Below are 11,086 nucleotides of genomic sequence, written 5' to 3' on the forward strand. Positions count from 1 at the left end.
ATGTAAATGATGTTTGTGTTGTTCTGTCTGTGAGCCAGCCTGACTCTCTGGGGGAAACCACAGGTCGGAGCAGAGAGGGAAACAGAGAGGGTTAGAGAAAGAGAGAGTGGGGAAGTGCTTTGATCACACTCTGTTTTAATGGGAAACAAATTGCATGGGCGAGTGGAATGAGCGGGAAACAGAACACAGACTGAAATATGCCTCGGTTACGGTGCTCATAGGATTTGGTGCGGTACTTCAATTACAATTTGAGGTACTTGTACTTCACTTGAGTATTTCCATTTTGTGCTACTGTGTACTTCTACTCCTCTACAGTTCAGAGGTACATGGTGTACTTTTACTCCACTACATGTATTTAATACCTTTAGTGACTTCACAGATGTGGATGAATGATGTGAAATCTAATCAAGTGTTAAATCAGACTTTAGTTCCACCTGGAGTAAATCCACCAGCTACCCTGCAGTATACAAAGTCATTCAAACTAGCTGCACCTTTACCAGCTTTGAGAACACTTTCATGATCAATCATTATAAAACATATCATATATATTATTCTGAAATGGACCAATCTGCACAATGACTACTTTTACTGTCGCTACTTTCACTATATTTTGATGAGAATACTTTTCTACTTTAACTTGAGGAACATTTTGAATGCAGGACTTTTACTGTAACAGAGTATTCCTAAACTCTGGGACTATTACTTTCACTCAAGTACAAGATCTGAGTACTTCTACTTTTACTCAAGTACAAGACCTGAGTACTTCTACTTTTACTCAAGTACAAGGTCTGAGTACTTCTACTTTTACTGAAGTACAAGACCTGAGTACTTCTACTTTTACTCAAGTACAAGGTCTGAGTACTTCTACTTTTACTGAAGTACAAGATCTGAGTACTTCTACTTTTACTCAAGCACAAGATCTGAGGACTTCTACTTTTACTCAAGTACACGATCTGAGTACTTCTACTTTTACTCAAGTACAAGATCTGAGTACTTCTACTTCTACTTTTAATACAAGATCTGAGCACTTCTACTTTTACTCAAGAACAAGATCTGAGTACTTCTACTTTTACTCAAGTACAAGATCTGAGTACTTCTACTTTTACTCAAGTACACGATCTGAGTACTTCTACTTTTACTCAAGAACAAGATCTGAGTACTTCTACTTTTACTCAAGAACAAGATCTGAGTACTTCTACTTTTACTAAAGTATAATATCTGAGTACTTCTACTTTTACTAAAGTATAATATCTGGGTACTTCTACTTTTACTCTAGTACAAGATCTGAGTACTTCTACTTTTACTCAAGTACAAGATCTGAGTACTTCTACTTTTACTCAAGAACAAGATCTGAGTACTTCTACTTTTACTAAAGTATAATATCTGAGTACTTCTACTTTTACTAAAGTATAATATCTGAGTACTTCTACTTTTACTCGAGTACAAGATCTGAGTATTTCTACTTTTACTCAAGTACAAGATCTGAGTACTTCTACTTTTACTAAAGTATAATATCTGAGTACTTCTACTTTGACTAAAGTATAATATCTGAGTACTTCTACTTTTACTCAAGAACAAGATCTGAGTACTTCTACTTTTACTCAAGAACAAGATCTGAGTACTTCTACTTTTACTAAAGTATAATATCTGAGTACTTCTACTTTTACTAAAGTATAATATCTGGGTACTTCTACTTTTACTCTAGTACAAGATCTGAGTACTTCTACTTTTACTCAAGAACAAGATCTGAGTACTTCTACTTTTACTCAAGAACAAGATCTGAGTACTTCTACTTTTACTAAAGTATAATATCTGAGTACTTCTACTTTTACTAAAGTATAATATCTGAGTACTTCTACTTTTACTCGAGTACAAGATCTGAGTATTTCTACTTTTACTCAAGTACAAGATCTGAGTACTTCTACTTTTACTAAAGTATAATATCTGAGTACTTCTACTTTGACTAAAGTATAATATCTGAGTACTTCTACTTTGACTAAAGTATAATATCTGAGTACTTCTACTTTTACTAAAGTATAATATCTGAGTACTTGCACCAGAACGTGATCCAGAAATTAATAAAAGACACGCTGCAGGTCTGTTTTAGTTCAGCTGTTCTCTGTATCACATCTGAGAATAATCTGTTTTCCTCACAGGGAGATTTTTGCTCAGCTTGCTGTTTGCAGCTGGGAATAGAAACAACGAGGCCTCCTGTCAGACACTAGACAGACATGTGTTGCGGTTTCAAAGCTATAAGATAACGGCAGTGAGAAACATTATGGCAGAGATCACACAGGTTTTATGCAACGTTTTGGCTTCCTATTATTGTCATGATTACCTCATTTCTAAATGTGACATTTGCAAACACAAAACCACAACAGATGTCTTGTTGGAAAGGGCATCATTGAGCTATACAATAAACAGTGTGTGTGTGTGTGTGTGTGTGTGTGTGTGTGTGTGTGTGTGTGTGTGTGTGTGTGTGTGTGTGTGTGTGTGTGTGTGTGTGTGTGTGTGTGTGTGTGTGTGTGTGTGTGTGTGTGTGTGTGTGTTTTGAGAGTAAGCCCTTTTCTCAGCCTGATATATAGAGAGAGTATCAGTTACTGAATATAAAATAAGGTATTTTCTGTGAGATCACTCTCCTGTGTTAGAGACCATAGTTTCATAATTCAAATCTGCGGGTCTAAATCAAAACAATGAATTAAACATTGATGAAGATACAAGGGTATAGGTAATTGGATTAATCCAGTTCGTCCTGACCAATGAAAGCCAAGAAGACAACAGGAAGTCCTTTTTGATATTCTTTCACATATTGATCATTGGTGTTTGCAAAGAGCTCTGCAGATTGAACCCCAGAGTTGTCTCTCACCTGGCAGGTATTTTAGGCCTCGCCCTCTGTTGCTGTCCTCGATGTTTCTTCCATCTTGTCCTCGTTAACTGTGGGGTTTCTTATGGAGTTTTCCCTTGTCCGTTGTGAGGGTCTAAGGACAGAGGGGCTCACATTCTGTACACACTGTACAGCCCCCTGAGACCAATGCCAAACGTATGACATTGGGCAAAATGATCAACGTTTAACGTGATATCCTGTTTTTCACTCTGACACTGTTGCTGCTATAAACACCTGAATGTCCCCGAGGGGATAAATAAAGTTTCATCTTATCCTTAATGAATACACGTTGATTAGTTGATTGATTGACACTGGAGGTTTTTCCTTTTCTGTCTGGTGGTAGAAAATGTAGTCTACTTCTTGAAATCAACCGGTTTCTCTGTATTTTTGGGTCAATCCTCTCGTCACATGTCTTCTAACAACGCCAGCCTTTGTCACACTACATTTAAGTTTGTACAACGAGCACATTATTCCCTTTATGGCTTTTGAGAGAGCTTTAAAAATATGAATCCATTAATTGTGTTTAAGACGGAGCTATTAGGGATATCAACACCCACCCACAGAAAGTCTGACATTTCTGGATAAGTGAGTCTGGTTTTCCAGCCAATAATTATATCGTCAGGTGTGGATAAAAATGCACACCTTTCTCAAAGTAGATGTACAATACAAATATATATATATATATATATATATATATATATATATATATATATATGCCTATAGACAGACCTGTGGCTCACCCTAACCTACAGTCACATGGTTTAAATGCACAGATGCCTTTTCAGAAACACATGGAGGTTTGTTGGAGGGTGTTTATTTGAGGCTGAGTGGTGGGACCGTTCCTCCGATATCAAACCAGACTGGACTCTCTGTCCCGCAGAGAACCGCTCTCCTGTTCACCCTTCATTCATTTATTCCTCCAGCCGGCAGCTCACCCAACCTGCCCGGCAACCGAGATGAATTGCTGCTTTAAAAACTCAAACTAAAGTGTGTTTGTGTTGATCGGTGGTGACGCTGCAGGGGAGACAGGCTGTCTGTCAGTCTGTTGGGGAGAAAAACAGTGTGTGGACTGTACTGTGTACTGTGTACTGTGTACTGTGTACTGTGTACTGTGTACTATGGGATAGTGTGTTTAACCATGGAAACCTTACCTATGATGTCATGTCTTCATTAAAGGCTGTTTTTACTGCATGATATGAGGGAGCAATGAATGTAAGATGTATTTGTAAGCATTTATTTACTCATGCCATGATGGCTGATCAAACATTGGATGGTTGGATTTGGTGGCCGCTAGCTGTGAGGTTGAAGACTGCAACCAACGTGATAAAGTCTGGTCTGTTCCCTTCATATATAATAATACATCGCTGGAGTTCATAACTACATTACAATTTGCACACAAAAGTTTTCTCCTTTATTATGACCCTCGTGGCTCACCTTAGCTGAGGGGCTTCCCTAAGAATTGAAAATGTTGATAGACTCAGAACGGGCCATCATTTTGGTTTTTAATATGGAAAAGACTGTTTATTAACAAATGAATAATAATGAATACTGAGTGAACTATAAATATTTATAAAATCACAAATAGAGGTTAGTAGAAGGGCCAGAATGATATTTTGGATTGAATGTTTTGGGCGCCTGAATGTGAGTGCTTACATCACATGCCTTTGTTTACTTCACAACATCACTAACACTAGCGCTTTATTGGCTAGCGCTCCAACACATTGTACGTGAACATTAAAGAGTGGAGACATGTACAGCAGGAGAGGACTCTTTAAAGTAGAGACACTAGATACTGATATACACCTGAACATCAGCAGGAGAGGACTCTTTAAAGTAAAGACTCTACATACTGATATACACCTGAATATCAGCAGGAGAGCACTCTTTAAAGTAGAGACACTAGATACTGATATACACCTGAACATCAGCAGGAGAGGACTCTTTAAAGTAGAGACACTACATACTGATATACACCTGAACATGAGCAGGAGAGGACTCTTTAAAGTAGAGACACTACATACTGATATACACCTGAACATCAGCAGGAGAGGACTCTTTAAAGTAGAGACACTACATACTGATATACACCTGAACATGAGCAGGAGAGGACTCTTTAAAGTAGAGACACTAGATACTGATATACACATGAACATCAGCAGCAGAGGACTCTTTAAAGTAGAGACACTACATACTGATATACACCTGAACATGAGCAGGAGAGGACTCTTTAAAGTAGAGACACTACATACTGATATACACCTGAACATGAGCAGGAGAGGACTCTTTCAAGTAGAGACACTAGATACTGATATACACATGAACATCAGCAGCAGAGGACTCTTTAAAGTAGAGCCACTACATACTGATATACACCTGAACATCAGCAGGAGAGGACTCTTTAAAGTAGAGACACTAGATACTGATATACACCTGAACATCAGCAGGAGAGGACTCTTTAAAGTAGAGACACTCCATACTGATATACACCTGAACATGAGCAGGAGAGGACTCTTTAAAGTAGAGACACTACATACTGATATACACCTGAACATCAGCAGGAGAGGACTCTTTAAAGTAGAGACACTACATACTGATATACACCTGAACATGAGCAGGAGAGGACTCTTTAAAGTAGAGACACTACATACTGATATACACCTGAACATGAGCAGGAGAGGACTCTTTAAAGTAGAGACACTACATACTGATATACACCTGAACATCAGCAGGAGAGGACTCTTTAAAGTAGAGACACTAGATACTGATATACACCTGAACATCAGCAGGAGAGGACTCTTTAAAGTAGAGACACTAGATACTGATATACACCTGAACATCAGCAGGAGAGGACTCTTTAAAGTAGAGACACTCCATACTGATATACACCTGAACATGAGCAGGAGAGGACTCTTTAAAGTAGAGACACTAGATACTGATATACACCTGAACATCAGCAGGAGAGGACTCTTTAAAGACTCACATAAAGCCTCAAATGTACCAAGAGTACACAAGTCATTCTCTTAAAAGCAGCAAAAACATGTTGTAACTAAATCCTTTAATTGCAACCATTTCCCCCTTCCTGCCTTCAGGCTAAAGGACGCCTCAGACTGGGTGAAGCAGAATTGTCAGTCTGTGCAGAGGACAAATATCTCAAAGACAGCCAGACTCGACACACAGCTTTGAGATGATGAAATGAAATAGGAAGCTGTTGCAGTTCAGGCCTGTTCAGTTTGCAGACCCACATCATGCAGCATACCTCCTGCACACGGAGGTGCCATAAATCCACCGGCTGCTTTCATCTCAGAGCTAAATTGAGAACAAATGTAGTCCTGCTGCCTCCCCTGGGTCTGACTAAGTGCTTCCAGAGAAAAGCTGCAACTGCCTCCATGTCCCGAAGGCTCATGTCCATGTGATGTCAAAGAAAGCCACGTCTGTTTGCACCCATTAGAAACTCCTAATGCTAGACTCCAGCGGTCCAGGGTTCGAATCCCTTCCCAGCAACTGATTAACGATCCAGTGCTGCATGTTTTCCTCAAACAAACTAACAGGTAGCCCACAGCTTGTACAAAATACTTTATTTCCCCCCACTTCAAACTCAAATCCTAGTCTTTTGAGACGCATTTGGATGGGCAAGAAGACAGGAGTCATGATGGATTCCTCTCTATAATTAACACATGCTAAGAGTGTGGTGGAGACCGGGTCAGGAAACAAGCCCCGAGTGATTTGGAGAAACGTTTCTGGCCAAAAGAGAGCGTGGAAAGTGAGGTCAGTGGCAGGCGAACAAACAGTGGTGAAGAGGAATCATGTGCAGACAAGAATCCAGTCTAAAAACTGCTGACACCAAAGCAGAAGATATTTGGATTGAATCATCTCGTAGCTGACCACGTCTCAGCCAGGCATCCTTTACTAGTTAGAGGTTTTTTTTTACTTCGTGCCAACACCATGATAACTTGATGGATGACACTGCATTTACATCTCATTAAACAACATACCAGCACATCTGATAGTGTAAATAGTCCAGTCACAGATATACGTTTAGGGTTAGGGTTACGATGCAAAATATGCACAGTGGCTATGGTACAAAAAAAAATGCTTTATTGACTAATTAGGTTTGTTTTGCACACAAGTCGTCCATTGAACTTTAAATGTAGCTCCATCACCTGATCAGAATCAGAAGCAGAATCAGAATGGGTTTTATTACCAAGTAGGTTTACACATATTTACACACTTTTCTTTGGTATTTATGGTGCACACAAACACACAGAAAGAAGAATACGTAGCGAACTAAAAATGATGTATTTGTTTGAGCTACCTTTATTGATGATTGCAGATGTGAGCCACGATTATGGGACATCTAATAATAATTATACATTTCATTTTCACAGCGCCTTTCAAGGGACCCAAGGCCGCTTAACACACATTTCCCTTCAGAGACAGATCCAAAACTTTTATTGCAACATGCAGCAGTATTTTTATCACTGTCTCTAAGCAGTGCAGAGGCCGAGCGTTTCATTTCATCCTCACTTTCCAAAACGTCCCTTCTTTCAGAAATATGTCCTCTCTTTCCCGAACATGCAGCCTCTGCCTCCGCATGAATGTGTGTGAATGGGAAAATGCTGACTTGTATATTTCGAGAGGTCACAAAGACTGGATAATTGATATATAAATGCAGTTTGTTTACAATTAATGTTATACAAATGTGCATTGTGGTGCGGCCACGATGACTGGTGTCAAGGTGAACATGGAGGCCTTCCAAAAAGACACACACACTCACACACACACACACACACACAAACACACACACACACAACACACACACACACACACACACACACACACACACACACACACACACACACACACACACACACTCACACACACACACATACACACACACACACACACACCCCCACACACACACACACACACACACACACACACACACACACACACACACACACACACACACACACACACACACACACACACACACACACACACTCACACTCACACTCACACACACACACACAAACACACACACACACACACACACTCACACACACACACACACACACACACACACACACACACACACACACACACACACACATATATAGTTTAATACCAAAATAAACCCATCTTTCGCTCATGTATGTTAACTCACTTGAGTGTGTGTTAGTTATTAGAGAGAGGTTGACTCAAAATGTTCTAATAGGTGTTCTTAGATAGTGAAATACACAGTATGTGTGTGTGTGTGTGTGTGTGTGTGTGTGTGTGTGTGTGTGTGTGTGTGTGTGTGTGTGTGTGTGTGTGTGTGTGTGTGTGTGTGTGTGTGTGTGTGTGTGTGTGTGTGTGTGTGTGTGTGTGTGTGTGTGTGTGTGTGTGTGTGTGTGTGTGTGTGTGTGTGTTTGTGTGTGTGTGTGTGTGTGTGAGAGGTGTTTGGTGGGGGGGGTCAGGTGTTTAAGTTTATTCCAGGAAGCTTGAGGAGGACGTGGTGTGCAGAGTGTGTATTTATAGCCATGAATCTCCAGCTGTGGAACCTCAGTGTGAAAACACACTCAGACGTCTGGGGTGGAAACAGAGACTGGGGCACACTGAGGCAACCAGGACACACACACACACACACACACACACACACACACACACACACACACACACACACACACACACACACACACACACACACACACACACACACACACACACACACACACACACACACACACACACACACACACACACACACACACACACACACACACACACACACACGTGTCAGTGTGAGACTCCCCTCTCCATTTTCTCTGTAATTCCATGAGGGGGAGTAAAGGAGCAAACACTAAAGAGAGCAGACATTAAACTGAGAGTAAAACACAAATGATAAATCAAATATTCTAATAATTAACACCTTATTGTTGTGGATTGTTCTGGGTATTTTTATATAATTTTCTTGTATTTTTAAATATTTGTCTTGTGTTTTTTATTAGCCCTTTAACCATATAATTTCTTAAAATGCTAAATAAATAATAACAAAAATATGCCCAAATTAGTTTTGCTGCTTTTATTGTTATTTGTATTTCATATTGTTGTGCATGCCCTGTAACCATAAACCCAAAAGAATTATGATGAAGTTCCACTTTTTGACTCAAGGAATAAGTGATTAAAATCGGGGGTCAAAAGTCAAAAGTCATAAATCAATGTGATTTCTGACATAACTTCACTATTTATGACTTTATGATTCCACACAATTGTTTAATATGATAAAACATTACTTAACCTAAAATGTGCATCTTAATTGAAAACTTCAGGCACTTTAACGTGAAAATGAGTCCGGTCACCTGTTGATTTAATTTGAACATTTGAAGGGGTTTTAAGTTTTTGTTGAGTGTTTTAATGTAGCCTACGCATTTGAACTGAAAGCAAATGTAATAAACAGCAGGTTTACTGCATAGCATAACATCATTCAGATAAACATCTGTTTAAAAACACATGTTTAGCTCAACCTCCAGGGCTCGACTTACGTTTCCTCTGGTTTCCTCCACTAACACAATAGATTCACAATATACCATAATGAAACCAACAGTATATCTTTTTTTTGTTTATGTTTGCACGAGTGCTCCCTTGTGTAGAGCAGCTGGAGCCTGAGCGGCATCAGCTTCATGGTTTAGTGCTGCCCCCTGGTGGAGAGAGAGGGAAACATCTCATAGTTAAGTAGAAGTACTCAGATCTTGTACTTGAGTAAAAGTAGAAGGACTCAGATCGTGTACTTGAGTAAAAGTATAAGTACTCAGATCTTGTACTTGAGTAAAAGTATAAGTACTCAGATCTTGTACTTGAGTAAAAGTAGAAGTACTCAGATCTTGTACTTGAGTAAAAGTAGAAGTACTCAGATCTTGTTCTTGACTTAAAGTAGAAGTACTCAGATCTTGTACTTGACTAAAAGTAGAAGTACTCAGATATTGTACTTGAGTAAAAGTAGAAGTACTCAGATCTTGTACTTGAGTAAAAGTAGAAGTACTCAGATCTTGTACCTGAGTAAAAGTAGAAGTACTCAGATCTTGTACTTGAGTAAAAGTAGAAGTACTCAGGTCTTGTACTTGAGTAAAAGTAGAAGTACTCAGATCTTGTCCTTGAGTAAAAGTAGAAGTACCAGAGTGTAGGAATACTCTGTTACAGTAAAAGTCCTGCATTCAAAATGTTCCTCAAGTAAAAGTAGAAAAGTATTCTCATCAAAATATAGTGAAAGTAGCAACAGTAAAAGTAGTCATTGTGCAGATTGGTCCATTTCAGAATAATAGATATGATATGTTTTATAATGATTGATCATGAAAGTGTTCTCAAAGCTGGTAAAGGTGCAGCTAGTCTGAATGACTTTGTATACTGCAGGGTAGCTGGTGGATTTACTCCAGGTGGAACTAAAGTCTGATTTAACACTTGATTATATTTCACATCATTCATCCACATCTGTAAAGTAACTAAAGGTATCAAATACATGTAGTGGAGTACAAGTACACCATTTACCTCTGAACTGTAGAGTAGAAGTACACAGTAGCACACATTATAAATACTCAAGTAAAGTACAAGAACCTCAAAATCGTAAAGTACAGTACAGTGCGTAGTGACTTTACACCACTGCTTGTGAATGAAAAGGGAAAGATACGGATGATCTGAAATTGAAATACTATTCTAAAGTACATCTTATTCTCACTGAAAGCAGACATGTGCTCTAATGGTCAACTATTGTGAGTGGATCATTAACATGAGAGACAACTGGAGGTTATGTGACATGAGAGGACGAGAGTTAGTAAATATAGCCAGATACGTTTACAAGACGTGTTTTATGACTGTTAAGGGAAATCCAATTAAGAGCTGCTGAGAAACCCCACTGAGGAGATAACTCACGTGCAACACAGTGCAGATGGTGTTACCTGATGTAATAACAGAAGGCCGTAGTGTGTGTGTTGAGTTGAACATGTGCAGGTTAACCTTTTGTGTTTTGCTTCTCCTCCTCCACAGACTTTGATCTTCCTGTCCACTGACCTTCATCTGCAGGGGCAAAACAACTTTATCAGTAAAAGTCCTGAAAGTAAATATTACTCAAGTAAAAGTAAAGCATTAACATAACAATATAGTTTAAGTACCAAAAGTAAAAGTACTCATTATGCAGAATGGCCCATTTAGACACCGTACATTTTACATGAC

This window comes from Notothenia rossii (genome assembly GCF_949606895.1).
Source record: "Notothenia rossii genome assembly, chromosome: 5".
NCBI lineage: Eukaryota > Metazoa > Chordata > Actinopteri > Perciformes > Nototheniidae > Notothenia > Notothenia rossii.